This window comes from Vidua chalybeata, chromosome Z (genome assembly GCF_026979565.1).
Source record: "Vidua chalybeata isolate OUT-0048 chromosome Z, bVidCha1 merged haplotype, whole genome shotgun sequence".
Classification (NCBI taxonomy): Eukaryota; Metazoa; Chordata; class Aves; order Passeriformes; family Viduidae; genus Vidua; species Vidua chalybeata.
In genome coordinates this window covers 16,041,175-16,059,644 of record NC_071570.1, presented here as the reverse complement: position 1 = coordinate 16,059,644, position 18,470 = coordinate 16,041,175, and the positions used below count along the sequence as shown (strand labels likewise).

The following is an 18,470-nucleotide window of genomic DNA, read 5'->3' as shown; positions in this document are numbered from 1 at the left end:
TCAAATGAACACCAACAGCAATTTCAAACACTCAGTCATCTTGTCAAGAGCATGAGAAACTATCAATTCCTTCTCTTACACCTGTCCCCTGCCATTTACAGCCCCTCTACCGCAGCACAACCCCACAAATGGTGGTTGAACCTGCAAATTGCCCCAGCTAAAGAGCCAGTTGAAAGACAGCTGCCCGTCACACTGGTTTCTTTTGTTCTTGCAAAGTTATTTTTAATTCAGATCCGTTCAGTGATCCGATATTATTACAAAGCCTTACCAACAGTTGTGCAACCCCAGCCAAAAAAGTGGCAAACTGCCATAACACTTGTACATTTTTAGTCAGCTTTGTTTGGTGCTGAAGGCAACATCTCATTAAACTGCACTGCTCACCAAGCTGTAATCTTAAATGGCAGCAGTTTTCTTCAGCTCAAATGGCACAGTTAAGTTTCTGGAGCTGTTAACAAGGCTTAATAACTGTCAACTCCTGCAAATTACACCAAGATTTCTACTGTTGAAGGGTACTGATTTTAAGTATTTGTGCAATTAAAGGATCTTTGCATTTGTGTTCATAATGTATAATATAATTGTGGTCATAAACTAAAAACTCCACAAAAGGACATCAAGACAGACTTTTAAATTTATATTTTCCCTTGCCAAAATACTGCCAAATTCTAAGTTTGCACAAAGATAAAAGGAGCCAAGTGAAACCTGATTCCAGAAGCCTGACACTTTTTTTTCATAGGATGAGTTTTATGATTCACAGTGATCTGGTTTCCCTTAGAAGAGAATAAAAATCCTCTTACCAACAGTGGGTCTTGATCTGCAGTTGCACATTTCTTATATAGCACTGAATGAATCCTTCAGCTTCTGTGCCTCAGCTCCAGGGTGTGTAATATGTGTGTTCTCTGATCTTAAAGAGAATTTTAAAAGGTACATCACTATCTATATAATTTAAAATACTGCAGTAACACAGATCACATAAAAAACCAGAGGGTACCAAAGAGGGGGCAGGCCAGGTGGTATGCAATCACAAAATACATGAATCTTGAGCTAAAAGAGCTAGCAACAAAAATGAGCAGTTAATAATATGGCCATCATCCAGCACCTGCTTTACTAGACAGAAACATCCTATGACTATACAAATGCACAGCATCACAAACAATTTTCCAAGTAACTTAATTTTTTGATTATGATGTAGATCATAGCTGCGACACACTGAAGAAACTACTGTGAGCTTACTCTTACTTAAAATTTCTATTTCAAAATACAAAACACAAGCACATCTAGACAAGAGTGAAAATAAACAATGCACTTGCAATTTCCTCCTACTTCACTGATGACAAATAAAACAGACCAGCTTTACTGCAAGGAGGAAATAATAATAAAATAGTAAATTGTACCTTGCAATAGGTTGATATGGTTTTCCAGTCACAACTAGAGAATGAAGAGGAACGTAAAAAAATGGAATTTCCAGGTCACTGAAGGAGGACCTCAATTTTCTTGCTCACATACAAGGAGGTCTTTCGGGACTGTAAAAATGTGAAGAATAAGACAATACACGTGACCACATAACCACAACAGGAATCTGCAATGACCAATTAGACACTTGATCTGTTTAGAGAAAATAAAATTCAGAGTATCAGTGGTGTGAGCCTATAACAAGTAGTGATAGTACAAAACTGATTCAAATACAAATTGCACTTAGAGAAGGAATGGTCCATTCAGTACCTAGCACTGAATGGCAGGATGTCCAGCAGAGAAGACCATGATCCCAGTTCCTGCTTGCTACGCCAGCAAAGACTTAACTTGAAAAAGCATTCCTTTGCAGTTAACTTACGTAGAGCTTGCTATTATGCAATATGAGGTTTTAATCAATAAAACACATACACAACTGCTCATCAATATGCTCCTAAATACACATATTATTTTGCCTGATCATTAAAGTTTGTTTTTAACTTCTACAATATATAAATTTCAAATATGGCATCACATAACTACAAGCAATAGAATCTTAGAATCATTTAGGTTGGAAAAGACACTTAAGGTCACTGAGTCCAGCTGTTAGCCTGACTGTGCCAGGTCCACCGCTGATCCATGTCTACCCATCTTTTGAACACGTCCAGGCATGATGACTCCAATGTCTGACCACCTTTCCAGTGAAGAAATTTTTCATTATACCTGATCTAAACCTTCCTTAGTGCAGCTTAAGGCTTTTTCCTCTTGCCCAATTGTTACCTGGGAGAATAGAATGACCCCCACATGGCTACACCCTCTTTTCAGCCTCCTTTGCACTCCCCTGATCCTCCCTTTCTCCAGGCTGAACAGCCCAGCTCCCCCAGACACTCCTCACAGGATTTGTGCTCCAGACCCTCCCCAGCTCTGTTGCCCTTCTGTGGACACCCTCCAGCACCTCAATGTCTGTCCTGCAGTGAGGGGCACAGAACTGAGCACAGGATTTAAGGTGTGGCCTCAGCAGTGCTGAGTACAGGGGGACAATCCCTGCCCTGGTCCTGCTGGCCACACTATTGCTGGTACAGGCCAGAATGCCAGGGGCCTTCTTGGCCACCCAGACACACCCACTGGCTTATGCTCAGCTGCTGTTGACCAGCATCTCCAGGCCCTTTTCCAGCCACTCTGCACCAGCCTGTAGCACTTGATGGAGCTGCTGTGACCAAGTGCAGGACCTGGTATGGCATGTTGAACCTCATACCCCTGCCTGTACAGATCCCTCTGCACAGCCTTCCTACCCTCAAGCAGATCAACACTCTCAGCCAACTTGGTGTTGCCTGCAAACTTACTGAGGGCATACTTGATCCTCTCATCCAGATCACCAATAAAATTCTTAAAGATTGACTGAGCACTGGGAAACATCTCTTGTGACTACCCACCAGCTGGATGTAATTCCATTTACCACCACTGTCTGAGCCTGGACATCAAGCCAGTTGTTTTAACCAGCAGAGAGGGCAGCTGGAAAAGCTTCTTTCTCCTGCAGAAAGCTGGTTGCCAGCTTCTCCAGGAGAATGCTGTGGGAGACAGTATTGAAGGCTTCAGTAAAGTCAGGTAGGCTACCTCCACAGCCTTTCCCTCATCCACTAAGCAGGTTATCTCCTCATAGGAGGTGATCACATAACCAAAGCAATCACACTGCAATACCAACAAGTATACATTCTTCAATCACTGTGTAAGACAAACCTTTAGGCAGGCTCTCAGCAATTGCTAGCACAGCACTGTATTGTGCAGGGTGCTGAAAAGGGCATGGAAGCTGTGCCAGTTCTTATCTACCACTAAAACCAAATGTGAGCTGGGAGGAAAGGGGGAGGCAGTGCCTTGTAACCAGCTACCTAAGGAAAGGTTGCTGCCCGTTTCTATTCTAAAGTAGCCAAGAATGCCAAAACACCTAACCTGCCTTGGTTACACAGAATATAAACACACTGATTAGGTACAGTACATTCAGGACTGGAAGAATCAGTAAGCACATTTTCCACAGCACATGAAGCACATTACAAGGCCACAGAGAAAGTAGTTTTTATAATTTCTAGTTCATTCTACTGGTGTCAAAAGTAAAAGAAAAAAACAAACCTTTTAGATCCCTACAGGCTAGACAAGAAAGAGAGAAATCAACACCATTCAACAACACCATTTTACAGTAAAACATGTGAGCAAATGCTTATTCTTAGGCACATGTTTCAATTCTTCCAATATCAAGAATATCCAAATATATAACTAAAGGCACCCTTCAACTAACACCCAATGAATTTGGAGAAAGAAACCTCCTGCTGCTTTTAATGGCTTAAGGATCAATTCCCAGACTTAGAATTATTTTCAATTCCCTCTTTTATCTAATTGCAGGAAGGGAAGAATCAAGGAAAGAATGTAATACAGTAAAATAAAAATAATGAAGAGGAACTGTTTTATTTTCTCCCAATAAATTAATTATTAGACACTGATCTTTAAGAGCAAAAGGGATTTGAATAATTGTGTTCAATTTTGTATTTTCTGAATCAGTTTTGAAATGGCTATAAGGAAAAAGCTCAATAGATTATGGATAGGAAAAAATATTTTGGTGGAGAAAGAGGTGACAAATTAGGTATTATTATAGGTTTTGGAAGAGTCAGAGTAACAACTATATTAGGCATTCATCAGACCATGTATTCTCCACTTTGAAGGTGGAAGAATTTTGAGACACAGTTTAATGAACTTCATTATAAGCATCTCCACTCTAATAAACCATGAGATAAACATCCTATAAATTTACTTTGCCACATTAAAAAGTCCAGTGGGTGCTACATTCATACATACATTCATAAATTTCAGAACTGCCAATGCTCCTTAGGTTCATTTTAAGAAGAATTTCTGTGGTTTTAACATTGATCTAAGCCCTCTTCACCTTACAATATTCAAAAGTTAGTGTCAAATCATCTACATAAATACATTACTCTCTAACAAAATAAAAGGAACAAACCCTCTGTTTCTTCACCTTAAGCAATATCCTTTCAGAAGCAACATGAAGTATATTTGCATTTCCTTCGGGAGAGATAACAACACCAAGACCAAGTTTTCCTAAAGCAATAGCATAGCTTAGCTTTTAAGGGGCAACATTAAAGAGAAAAGAGGGGGGCAGAGGATAAACCAAAAACCTCTGATCACCTAAGCCAGGTACTGGAGAAATTGATACTTTACAGAAGTCACTTTATGGTACTAACAGGTAAGTTTACTATTTAAGGACTTTCCTTCTATCGGGCTCTACTCGGCAAAATTAGCGTCTTGGGCAGAAAAAGTTTCAGTCCAGCCCCGCTCTCCCTGCAGCGCCCAGCCAGACCTCTTCGGGGATGGGCTGTGTGCACCTGGAAAAGCCCGTTCAGCTGCAGCGGAGTTCAATCTCGAAATGGCCAGCGCCTCAGGCATACAGGAATCTACCTCCCACCATTCCCCTACATGCTGTTGGGTGCTCTTTTTCCTTAAAGTGCTGCAAGCCCACAATTAAGAGACTTAGAAGTCCATGTAAGTTCACAGATAAATCTCCCCCCTCCCAAAATGAAGACAGACAGACCAACAGACACACACACACACATACATACACAGCACAGGAGCGAGACACGTTTTCCGCTGGTCCTTCAGGCCTCGGGTGCCGGCGGGGCTCCCAGCGGGGACAGGGACCCACCGTCCCCGGCGCGCCTCAGCACTTGCCTCAGCCCGCTCGGGGGCCCCGCCGGCCTCCGCCGTGCGCCGCCCGCCTTCCTCCCCCAGCCCTTCTCCCTGAGGCCGAACGGAACAGCAATAAAAACATAATCAGACTAACCCGGTGAGCCCACGCCGCAGTCCCCGGGCACGCCGCGCCCGCCCGTCCGCAGCAAGGGATACACGGCGGGGCAGGGCAGGGCAGGGCAAGCTCCGCGCTGCCTGCGGCCGGACCGGGACAGGGACCCGGACTCTTGCGGGGCGGCCCCTTGCCGCCGGCGCCCCGCCGAGCACCCCGAGGCCGGAGAGGGGAACCAACCTGTCGCCCCCGGCGCTCCCGGCCGGCACTGCACCGCGCTCCCTCACCTCCAGTGGCAGATGACGGCGGGAGGCGGTGCCGCGGGATGGCTCCTCCCGCCAGCAGCTCCTTCCTCCCATCCATCCCGGGGGTGAGGCGGCGGGACCGCTCGGTGGGCGTCCGGCCAGCCCTCCCCGCCCGGCCCCGCGGCCCCTCCTGTACCCCGGCCGCTTCCCCTCGCGCTGCGGATGAGGGCGCCCTTGGAGCTTCTTTGCGGTACGGGCCGGGTGAGCAGCTGGGCTTGGTGGTCCCAGGTCCGCAGGAGACGCGTCTGCGAGGGGCTGTGCAGGGCTGCGTGCCGCTCTGAGGCCGTGCGAGGCCGTGGTGGTGCACCAAGAGTCACGGCACCTTTTGGCCCGTTTGTGATAGGGGGCTCTGGCTCCACTGCTCACTCAGACATTTCTTCCCAACTAAGTTTCCTATCTTTCAATTTGTACCCATTACTCTTCGTCTTATCTCTCTCTTCATGACCAAGAGTTCATCTCTGGCTTCCCTGTAGGCCCCCTTCAGATACTGGAAGGTTACTATGAGCTCTCCATGCAACCTTCTCTCCTTCAGGCGGAACAGCTCCAGCTTTCTCAGCCTGTCTTAGCCCCTGTTCTCAACCCCTGTTCAGGGCTGAGCCTTTTGGTCTGGACGAGAGGTCAGGATCAGAGGACAAGGTCACCTTCAGTGCCTCCTATTTTATTTCTCTTCATTTGTCGCATACGAGCTTCGAACTCTGTTTCTCACATAAAACTGCTTTCTGGGCCAGCCACCAGCAGACATGCAACCTGAGCAGGACCACTGGCATCATCCACCTGGTCATTCCCATCCATGCTGAGAAGGCAAAAAATCCAGATTGTTAATTCCCCCAACATGTACTTTCCATGTTTAAGTTTTTGGGGCCTCAGGAAAAAATTGAGGGGGAAGAATAGAGGAGGAGGACAGTGAGGAAGCCTATAAATCAGTGTAAATTAATGACTGTGGAAAGGAAGCTGTGAGAAAAAAATGTGCTAAGATTTCCTGCTGATGAAAATAGGAGGTTAACTGGGACTTCATCTGCAGTACTGCTGCATGCAAGAGAATGTCACTCCTACAGGGCCCTGGGCTCTTCTCAAGGAGCAGAGTGCTGGAGCTGAATTCTTGCTGTGTGAGGCAAAGCTGCACAGCTGATTGCCTACTTGCTGCTTAAGAATGGTTAAGAACCTTAAGCTGCTCAAGATCTTTTTGTTCCTGGTAGAATAGACTACTCCCAAGCTACACAACGTGAGACCATAATAGCTCTACATTTGTAGCTGTAATTGCTGATATCGGACAGGCTGACTCATGCACATTGAATTCCAAGTGCAGAAGGAGCTATTGTGTGCCTATGTGTGTTAAAGAGAAGAAATAACAGCATTTCAATGTTCTGCTTCCATATTTCTTTTTTTTTTTTTTTTTTTTTTTTTTTTTTTTTTTGTTCAAGGTCCTTACTTCACTCATTCTTTTATCCTCCATGATATTTATAAAACAACTTCATCACATGTTTGCTCAAACCTATGTGCAATAGTAGCACCACTTAGAGACAGTGGCTGCCCTAGGTCAGATCTGCAAGAGAGATTCCTGGTAAACTAGTTTCATCTACTGATGCTTCAGTTTCTGCTTTTCACAACAGTAGGAGTACAGTGGCTCATATACACGGCAGTCAGATGTGCCATCTGGCTCAGCTCTGAATCTTTAGAGTGGATGGCATTTTTTTTTTAATGTATTCAGAATCTGCAGCTTCAGCTAGCTTCTGGTTATATGAGTATTTTCAAGATAAAAAAATGGAAGGTGAGAATAATATCAGGTCTTCTCAAAATTTCTTTTCAGATTTTTAAAGTGAACTGCTTCATGTTATATTTCACCTCAGTGGGCAGAACTAAACTGTCTTACAAAGGTAGGACAAAGGTAAGTCTTGCAAAAGAAGTTTTAAGAACTGCAGATAGTGGTGACACTGGTTATATATGATGAGCAGGCAATACCCTCTTCCAAGAGTGGGCAGAACCTCTGACTACTCTACTTTTAAAAAAGCATCCTAAAGTAAGAGAAAATTTCTTCTTTCCTCTAGGTGCTGAACCAAACAGGTTTGTTTTTTTTTTCACTCCTGCATATACTCTGTAACAGTGCTGTGATATAAGTAAACTCTTAGTAAATGACTAGTTATGAATCTCAATTACCACGTTTTTCTCCTCACACTTCCAGGGTCTCTTCATAGCGTTCTGGGGTCCACCAGCTATGTGCAGGTGTATGAAAACTAGACAGATGGGACAGGAGTTTCCACTAGTTGTGGTACTAGATTGCTTGTTGCAATCTAATTTTCTGCAATTATCATTTTAGTAGATTGCCCTTGTCATGGTTTATGTCCAGCTGGCAACCAAGTTCCATTCACTCACTGTTCCTTGGAGTGAGAGTGGGGAGGAACCAGAAAAATAAAAGTAAGAATACTCATGAGCTGAGATAAAGACAGTTTAATAGGTAAAGCCATGCATGCAAGCAAAGCAAGACAAGAAATGCACTCATTTCCCATGGGCAGGCAAGTGTTAAACCATCCCAGAAAAACAGGGCTCAATCAGATGTAACATTGACTTGGGAAGACAAACACCATCACAGTCAACATCCCAGGTCCTTCCCCCTTCTTCCTCCAGCTTTATATGCCAAGCATGACACCATGGTATATTTAATCCCTTGGGTCAGTGGTCCCAATTGTGTCCTCTCCTAGCTTCTTGTGCACCTTGTTGGTGGAGTCCCTTGAGTAGCAATAAAGGCTTTGATGCTGTCTAAGCAGTGCTCCACTGTAACAGAAACATCCCTGAGTTATAAACACTTGTTTCCAGCACAAATCTAACTACTGTAAAGAACATTATCCTTTCTCCAGCCAAAACTCTATACTCAATTCCATGTTATCCTGCTTATAGCATACAAGCTAGTGAGGTAATTGCAGAAAATCTGGAGCTTTGGGGGTAGTCAACATATTTTTCTTCTTTGTATAATCACTGTTCAATGGGATTGATGATGATATTTATATAGAGGACATTTATGACATTCCATAGCAATGCATTTATTCAAAAAATATCTGAGATGGGAAAAGTACTATTATATACTTTTACATATGTGTGACTGAAGACATGTATTAACAATATACTGAAGTCAGTTTTAAGACTCATGGTTCCAGATCAAAAACGCTGTGGCAGAGTGATGATCTGGTATAAACATGTTTTTCTGGTTGAGACTCTTTCAGACAATTTATAGGAATTAACTTTATGCTGATGAGTTTTTTACTTTACCTGCACAACTTACGTTCTTGATGGTGTGGGGAGAAGCCTAATTGTATGTCATGTCTAAGCCAGAACAAGTTTATGCTACCAGGAAAGCCAGTGATGCACAGCTCCACTGGATGAATTTTGATGAAACCATCAGTAGTTGCAGCTGGATCATTTTGCTGATACAGAATATTTAACATTTTTCTTGCATTTTCTCTTTGTCAAAACTTTTGCATAAGGATGGCAGTACAGAGTGCTCAGTCACTGCGGGATCCTAGAGTTTTAGTTGTCTCTACCAGCGGAGTGAAATCAAATAATCCAAGTAATTGTTTTGTCTTGCAATCCATGAACCAGTGCTGATCTGAGCTACTAACTGCGGAAGTTCAGAGTACAGAGTCCAGCATACACACAGATAATATTTTAGGCCCACATTAGTAATTTCATTTTTACTTTCCTTTGGTTTTACATATGCAGTAAGCCATGGACCAATTTTTGAAGGAAAGTTGTAAAGTTACACTTACGGAGATCTATTTTCTTCAGTTAAAAAAAAAATAAAATTCAGAAACAATTTCTAGAAATCTGCAAATGCAGTACGAGCTGCTTTTAGAGTCTTCTGAGTAGCAGTGGGTAATGAAACCTTTTGTTTCACAGTCTCTCTCCATAATATGACTTATGCAGGAGGTAAAACTTAGCATGTGGTTTCAAGACAGACAGTTCCGTGATGTGTTAATTTGGTGAGATTTTTTTTCCCCTATAAATGTAAAGAACTATAAAGACTTCTATTTCTTCTCTTAATTAAAATAAGCAATTTTCTTTACTATGTTTCTCTCTCACCACAAGCAAGCAAGTTTATATTAAAAACCAGAACCACATAGTTTTCCACTTCTGCTGATTTGATCAGCTTATGAATATAATTAAAGCATATATAATAAAATAGTATTGACTATGTGTATTAAGGATACATTTTACAGGGGATTAAAATTTATTCATTTCTTATATTTGTCTGAATATCCAAGGACATTTTCTCCTTTCTGTCTAGTAATTACAGATTTATATTATTACATACTATCATGGAGAGGTGAGTTATGTCATATTAGAATGTCAACACTAAGCCTGCATTTTTTTGTTTGCTGAAAACAAAGCAGGACACAAGGCCTTTTAAAAGGGTCCTTAACACTTTTAAGAGAACACACCTTATTTGATAGGTATTACTGAGACTTCTGATGACTGCTTTCAGGTGATAATGAATCTCTGGTATCTAAGAACTGATTGCTTACGCCATCCTACCCTCCCCCAGTTTTCTTTTTAATTTGCTTTTTTTTTTACTCCACAAGCAATGTAAATAACTGAGCAGAACTAGGCAATCAGTTTTGTTATAAAAATCAGAGCTCTTCATACAGGTACTCACATGAGCCACAGTCATTTAGACAACTTTTGTTTATGGGTTGACAAATCTATCATCCTGATCTCTTCCATTGAGAAAAATTATCATCCTTGTACTGTTGGCATTATTATTCTAAACAGAACAGGCATGCTTTTCTGTAAGATGGGAAATGGTTTCCTCCCTGAATCACTTTCTTCAGCTTTTGGTTGGACTAATATTACAACTAGATTCAGTATTTATGGATTCCTCACCTGTGACTCCATCTTTTTAGCCACCTGCATATCCCTGCACTTGTGCTTAATGAACTTTATGAACAGTTCTGCAATAAGCTGTATTTTTTCGATTTTCTTGTAACTGTGAGGTTGCAGAGCATGCTAACCACTTGCAGACAGGACTTCTAGTCTGAGTGTTCCCGTTATTTCCTGTCTTCCTGAAGAATATTACGTAATTTAAGACAGGTCCACAAAGGAAATTGTATGTAAGACAAAAGAGGTTGTAAAAACTTTCTGAAGGTGAAAAAGAAAAGCATCTACATAAGTTAAAGTTCCAGCACTGACAAATGAGAGCATACAAAGTTCCAGCAGGTAATTAGTTATGTTTTGCTACATGTTTGCTTGAAAACTGAGCAGTGTTGAGCTCTCCTAGCTGTCAAAAACTAGACGACATCGGTTCTGTTTCCCAGCTCAGGGCATGCACCCGAAGTGATCTAATCACTAGAAATTCCCGTGGAATAAGAGTAGCAGAGAAATTCTAAACCAGGCCTTAATTTCCTGGTAGTTTCATTGCTTGGTGTATATAGATGCAAACTGGTTTAGAGAAGGGGAAGAAATAAGTAAAATGTTAAAGTAAATGTTGTCTGAATGTTTTATTGATTGGTCTAGTTTCATGCTCTTTAAAATAACAGCGTAATGACTGTAGAAATATAATTTTAGATGGATATATAAAAAACCTGTATAAAAAACCATCAGATTTAAAGTGAGATTGCATTTATAAAAATTTTACATGTTCACTAATTATACAGTCATTAATTTACAATAAGTTGCATTATTTGGAGTATAAGAATTCTGCTTCATATCTGAAGTAATCTGGAAAATGGAATTTAGAGTATATGTTTGCATCATTAAATTTGACTATTGTATTTGACACAAACCAAACAACCAAACAACCAACCAAAAGCAGGTATTGGCCTGTAGCATGCACCCTGCAGACTTTGTCTGGTTTTTGTGGCTTTCTCCTTCTCAAAGCTGTCTTTTCTCTAAAGGTACTGAATTGAAGTATGGTTGTCTGAGTGCATGTCTCTTCTTCAAGTTTCTCTAGAAATGAAGTATAAAACTTCCAGTTTACTATCTGACAGAAAAAGACTGTCTTTCAGGGAAATCAAATGCCACTGCAACATCTTCCATGCAGAGAGATGCTTTCTCCCATACTTGGGATTCTACCCCCTCTGATAGTGAATAATTTTGTTTTAGTCTATCAGTGCTGTTTTATGTTTTTCTGTTTAAAGAATATCTAATCTTTAGAGAAAAATGTACCCAGGATTCATGTCAGAGAACTTAACCATGACATGCAGTGTATTTTCAGTGGGTGTTGGCGCCATTTTACTGAGAAAATCCTGCTCTTGAGATACACATGTGTGTAAAGCTGTGCTCACATATATGGCAGAGAGGACGAAAATTCTGTTTCTAAGAGTATTTAGAAGTGGATTGCTCAGATACCAGTAAATTATCTTACTGTTTCAAAACACTCAATTGTTTTTGTAATTACATGCAAGTTCTATTGCACTTATTTCAGAAATATGTTCGAAGTGTGAGTCTTTATCAGTTAGTACCAGGACTAGAAAATATTGCTTTATTCCCTAGCTAAACAGAAGTTCTGAATCATGAGACATATCCTCTGCTGGACAGAGGTAGAGACCAAGTCCACATGGATTTTTTTGTTCCAGACACATTCCTTTACAGCTCCACAGAAACAGGGTTGCAGTGTATTTCTCTTTCTATTGCTGTATCACATCATCATATTGGAGAGGAAATGTTGGTATGCTGTATTCCTGTACTAAGGCTATCTTCTGTCTCTGTGGCCCAGCACTGTTGGTGCTGTGCAAATACACCAAAGGGAACTCTGGTACCAGATACAACAGAGTTTAACAGGCAACTGAATCAGCCCAGGCCAAGGGTGATCCTACACAGGTAGGGTTCCAAATACAATGTCTCTCAGCACTATCTGTAAATTGTAATAATTAGGCATACTGTACTTTGCTAACACTGCAGGAGATGCTGCATTAGGCCTTGTGAGCAATCAAGCAAATGTTCTGCAGTTAGCAAGCTACTGCTTCTAAATCTGTGGAAATGCTAAAAAAAATTTCAGTAATTGTTTCCAGTCGCAAAAGAAAAAAAAAATAATAAGCATAACAGAACAGACAAGACCAGAGGGACATGAAACATGTTTGTAAGAATTCCTTCTCCTCCTCTGGCTAAAATCCAGCATATTCAGGAGAATTTGTTTCAGAGTGTGTGAATCTTCTTTTGACTCCATCCATTGAAACTGTGCATCTGGAAAACCTACTTGCTACTGTTCTATTATTCGGTGATCTCTGTGCATTCAGAATTTGGTGTTTGAACAGAAGACTGTCAAAGGTAATGGACTCAGATGCTGCAAATGTGTCTTTATGCTAAAGCCATCAATAAACCATGGATAAAATATAGTCAAAATTTTGACTATATGTTCCTGAGTTGAATATGTGACATAATTGCTAGCTTTTACCATACTTCTGATTGGGATATATCCTGAAAACACTGGAATATGATTATGTTAGAATGTTAGATTATGTTTAGGTTATGTCAGAAGAATTTTTTCTCTTTAATCCATTAGTCTTGCTGTAGGTAATGGTATCATTTTAGACTCAACATTTCTGCTGAGCTTTTCTGTGTTATCACTGTTTATTGGTATTCAATTGCTATTTATGAACAACTTTTATAGAAAAGAAACATTGAAATGTAGAGAAAAGTTCATTTTTTGTTTCTTTTACACTCATGACTACAATTAATCTCTCTGTAGCCTAAAATTGAAGATGAATTTGAAGAAGCGGCCAGGAAAAATTAATGGTAACTAGGTCTGCATGTCTAAAAATTGGATGTCCTTCACCTAAAATCACCTGGCTATTTAGAAACCTGCTCCATTTATTGAAAAAAAAAATAGGCTAGGCTCACATCCTTGTTAGTGCTTTTGCTTTCCAAACTTCATTTGAGTTCTTAATTCACTAAAAGAAAACTTGTCTTCATTTGCTGTGAATTATACCACTGGGAGAAAAGACCAGCCAAGACAATAAGAGACAAAAGATTTTGAAGAAATCTGTAAGGAACAGAAACCCTGTTTCTTTCACCAATAGGTTTGTTCAAGGTGTTAGACTTTCTTCAGCTAGACAGAACTAAAATAACAGCATTCTCACTTGCTACTGTCTTGGTTGTGGTAGGTAATATCTTTTTGCTCAGATTTTCACCTTTCAAATCAGTATATCCTGTAAGTACATGTAGAGTCTCAGCCAAATGAGAATTAAGGTATCCATGCGTACCTCAGAGAAAGGTTATTTTCACTGCAGAAACTCTTTTCTAGTAAAGTGACTGTCACTGAGTTTGTTAGCAAAGAAAGGGCCATTTTCTGCTTCATACTAACATATGATGACTTTCAGTCACCTAGATAGTTTCACAACCCCACTAATTGCTGTGGACTTCTTATGGAAATAAGCACTAACCCCAGGCATAGGACGGCAGCAATACATCACAAAATATTTATGATCATTTAGGAGGAATATGATTGTCATTATCTATTATTAACTATAATAATCCTGTATAATCAATATCAATCCAAACTTTGCTCCTAAGCTGCTACCACTTTGCTGAAGCCTGAATTCATAAAAGAGCTTTTGTACATGACTAGTTCCAAAAGTACCTTTCTGTTGAGGTGAAGTCAGATTCCTATAGTGAACAAGCATGGGGACAAGGACACTTGAATTCTAGATTATATATAAGTACAGATCTCATAGCTGTATTACTTGTTTGGATAAATCACCAAAATCTTGAATATATTACCTGTGGCTCCTGAGTCTGGGATAATATTGGGCTTTTCATCATATGTGCCTGTATACCCCTGAACTTTCTCTCTTAAGCTGTAACTGCTTGTATGAAATAGAAAATGGATTCATCTTTGTAATCATTTCAAACAGAAGAAAAATCTTTAAAAACTAAACTGCACTAGCACTCCCACATACAGAGTACTGAAGAATTAATTATCAGTAGAAATACTTCAAAAGATCTACCTAAAACTTTGACAATATTGTATCACTGGGTTTTTTTCATACTTGCCATCAGTATTTCAGGTTTTGCAATTATTTATGTTTTGATTCTTTTCTATCCTTAATGCTTATTATTTTTTCAGCTGATTCCTGTATTCTCCAAAGCTTTCCCTTGAGTGCTGTTTTTAACCATAAACAGCGACCGGGTATTTCAGATTTTGTTTTGACTTGTAGAAATATAGTCTCTCAAAGTTAAGCTTTATGGATTCATGTACCTTTTGATTTTTCACAGAGTCACAGTCATGTTGGAAGAGACCACAGGGAGACATCTGGTCCGACCTCCCTGCTCAAGTAGGGGCATCCCAGAGCACATGGCACTGGATTGTGTCCAGACAGTTCTTAAATATCTCCAGTGAGGGAGACTCTACACCTCTCTGGTCAACCTGCTCCACTTTTCTTCTATGAAATATTAAATTCTCTGTTAGATTAAGGGTGTTCAAGTTTATTTATTTCACTTAAACTTCATATACCATGTTGGCTATGTGGGTGGAACAGTAACAATGACTAAATGGGAAATATCTAAGGACTTTTTCATGGTGACTCCCTTCTTTGAACTTTGTACTTGGAAACAGTTCCTGTCAGTATTTCACTTTCTTTCTTAAAGGGATAAAAATAACCAGAAGCAGAAATGCCTCTTACTTTCTCTATTTAAAAGGGTTTCTCAGCTTCCACCTAAGAAAATACTTACAAAATTTATCTTAAAATTTCTGCTGCTAAATGCCTGGCACTGTGTAAAATCTGAATTAATGCAAAAAGAAAAATTCCATGCCTGGACAGCTGTTAAGTCAAGTAGCAATGATACAGCATGCCTGTTTTTCCCAGATACAAGGAGACCCTGCAGTGAAACATCATAACCTAAAGCTCAACATTGCACAACTTTCCATACATAGGATTGCTGAATTTGTAATACTGTGTGTGTGTGTGTGTGTGTGTGTGTGTGTATAAAAAGATGTCACAATTGTTTGGTTTTTGGGTTATAGATCATCATCTTCCTCTGACTTGGTGTTCATGCAAACAGGACAATTTATCCAAAGTGATCATTTAAACTTTTGGGATGTACTTAACCTTAGGTTAGATTCTTCAGCGTTGTTGATCATGTCCCCAGATACGTAGAGAGCTTTTGAGCTGCTTAACTTTCTAATGAAAAACATTAGATAGAGCAGTAGCAGCTAACATACCTAACAACAGATTAATTAGAACACCCTGTTGTGGTGTTCTAATTAATAAATTGCATATCCAACTGTCCCAGGTGAAATCCATAGGAAAACTACTTACTGTAAATTCAATCTTTATGTTTGTAAGTGATTATCAGTGTGTTAACTGAAAGATATTTGCCAGGCGATGAAAAGCAGAATGTGAAATTGGGGGACAAGGGCAGGTTCTGAAGTAAATTATTACACTTTTTTCAGGTCAGTGTTTCCATAAACTGAAATTCCAAATTTACTTCCTCTTAAATTTCTAACCATTTAAATACTAGGTCTGGTTTCTTTGTTTTTTTTCAGAGATGGGATGACACATTTTCCTCTCAGTTCCATACTGCCAAAGGCAACAGGAATCTAGTCTTATTTGTCATCTACAAATTTGCTACAGTGTATTTCAGACCATCAGTTTCTTAGGAGATCTTTTCAGTTTATATCAAATTATAATTTCTGTTTATGTTTCTTAAGGTAGCAATGCCCATGTTGCTATGATGCTTTCATGTTTGGCAGTCAATAAGCTGATATTTATTCCTATGAAATGAAAGGTCAAAAATAAGCTATATAAACTGTATTTGTTATCATGAAATTTTTCCCACTGTGAACCTAGGTAGTAAATATTAAATGTGTTAGTATTCTCCCCCTCAAACAAACAAAACCCAAAACAAAACATCAAAAACAAACAAAACCCTCAAAACACAAACAAACAAACAAACAAACAAAAGCCACCACCAAAAAACCCCCCACATGTTTAGGAAGTTTATTTGATGAAGACTAGTCATTCCTTGGTGTTAATATATTATTGTCCATTAGCATAGGAAGTAAATAAAGTCTTACTGTAAATACTCAAGGTTAAAAAAACCACACAGGATCAGAATGTTGGCATAACCTTTTTTCTTTAGGATCATTTAGGATCAAAAGTAATTGCTGAAGTAAGCAACATCTTGAGTGCTTTGGATTGTTTTGTTGACCTCTTTATTAGTTATTAGTTATTTGTGGACAACAAGCCATCCATGAGCCAGCAGCGTGTCCTGGGGGCCAAGAAGGCCAATGGTGTCCTGGGATGCATTGGGAACAGCATTGCCAGCAGGTTGGGGAAGGTGATCCTGGCCCTCTGCTCAGCCCTGGTGAGGCACATCTGGAGTGCTGTGTGCAGTTCTGCGCTCCTCAGGACAAGAGAGACACAGAACTGCTGGAGCTGGTCCAGCAGAGGGTGACAAAGATGATGGGGGGACAGGAGCATCTCTCCTGGGAGGAAAGGCTGAGGGAGCTGGGCCTGCTCAGCCTTGAGCAGAGATGACTGAGAGGGGTCCTCATCAATGTCTGTGGGTATCTGAAGGGAGGGTGTCAGTGGATGGATCCAGGCTCTGCTCGGTGGTGCCAAGCAATAGAACAAAAAGCAGCGGGCACAAACTGACACACAGGGAGCTCCACCTGAACATGAGGAAGAAATTCTTAACTGTGCAGTGACAGAGCACTGGAACAGATGGAACAGAAGGCATGCAGAGTCTCCCTCACTGGGGATATTCAAGAACTGTCTGGACACAAACCTGTGCCATGTGCTCTGTGATGATCCTGCTTGAGCAGGGAGGTTAGACCAGATGACCCTCTTTGGTCCCTTCCAACCTTATGTGATTTTATTTTCATAATGATTGTGAAATTTTTATAATAATTTGTAAAATCCCCTTCTTCAAACTGTGTTTGAATTGCATCGCCATGTTAAATAAAACATTACTTTAGCATACCCATAATGCAATCTGACACATTTGAGTCAGCAATTTGGTGGGTAGAATGCTTTTGGTGACAGTTCCCATTCGGCATACTGACAAATTCATTGAGAGTCTGGCTCAACAAAATCAGTGTGTTTCAAGTCTTTCAGCAAATGTCTAAGGGATTATGGCTTGTGCAATCTTATGTGCAACAGCACTTACTGCAAGACAGAAATAACTTTAAAAAATAAAGATTTGGAGGGACTGAAAAGTGTATTTTTCTCCTTGTGGATTTTTCAGGCCACTGAAAATACCCAACCCATTATATAGCAAGCATAAGTTATGATAACCTTGATCTAGGTTTCTGGGGTTTTTTTGTTTGTTTTGTTTTGTTTTGTTTTGTTTGTGGTTTTTTGTTTTTTTTTTTAATAGTAGCTGAGTATCTTTCCCAAGGGTTTTTTTGTCTCTTTAAGGCAAACCAGAGACTCAAATGTAAAATCCAACATATATCCTTATTACAGTTTGTCACAGCTGAAAGTCTTGAATGCAGAAATAAGGGCACTGATTACTATAATGTATACATTCATTTCTTTCCATCCCTGATTCTCTTCTGTGAATGATATTAGTCATCAAATAAGACTGACAGCTAAACGGACAAGATTGCTGTTTAATCCCTCACAAAGTTTCCATTATATAATTTCAGAAAAAAATGGTGAACCTGAATTGTTATTATTTGATGTCTAGAACTAACTGGCTTTATACAGCCAGAAGTAGAATTATCTATTTATTCAGGTAAAAATGGCATGTTGAATAGTCAGAGTACTGTGTACCTGTATACCCTTGCACAGAGGTATCACCCTCAAGGATTTAGTTATTCTGAGCAGTGAATTGATTATTTAAACTGAACAAAGGATTGGGAGTTTGTCACTCAGCATCATAATAGGAAGAATCAGAATAAGCACAACTAGCATCCATTCACATAGTAATCAAAAGCTGTTATTTATTAGGGATGCTTTTGAGCTACTGAGCCAGAAAGAAATTAA

General features: G+C 40.0%; 1 protein-coding gene and 1 long non-coding RNA gene across 7 annotated transcripts in view; one reads left to right on the top strand and one right to left on the bottom strand.

Moving 5' to 3' along the window:
* Positions 1 to 5,572, bottom strand: part of PIP5K1B (phosphatidylinositol-4-phosphate 5-kinase type 1 beta) — a 100,612-nt gene extending 95,040 nt beyond the window's left edge. For 2 of the 4 annotated variants that reach the window (XM_053931972.1, XM_053931975.1), the window contains exons 1-3: positions 5,291 to 5,376; positions 1,392 to 1,520; positions 795 to 901 (exon numbers count right to left, since the gene is read on the bottom strand). The gene's annotated coding sequence lies outside the window, so the exon portion shown is untranslated. Of the gene's footprint in view, positions 1 to 794; positions 902 to 1,391; positions 1,521 to 5,069; positions 5,147 to 5,290; positions 5,377 to 5,488 lie in introns of those variants that run through there. The other 2 variants (XM_053931974.1, XM_053931973.1) reach the window with 2 other exon arrangements.
* On the top strand, positions 5,191 to 14,952 carry LOC128781931 (uncharacterized). Of its 3 annotated transcripts, none has more exons than XR_008428566.1 (3): positions 5,191 to 5,293; positions 7,361 to 7,438; positions 14,755 to 14,952. It is a non-coding gene; the product is annotated as an uncharacterized LOC128781931 (long non-coding RNA). The 3 variants fall into 3 exon arrangements; XR_008428565.1 differs by lacking the exon at positions 5,191 to 5,293 and adding an exon at positions 5,655 to 5,743; XR_008428567.1 differs by lacking the exon at positions 5,191 to 5,293 and adding an exon at positions 5,670 to 5,754.
* Positions 14,953 to 18,470: the final 3,518 nt, after the last annotated feature.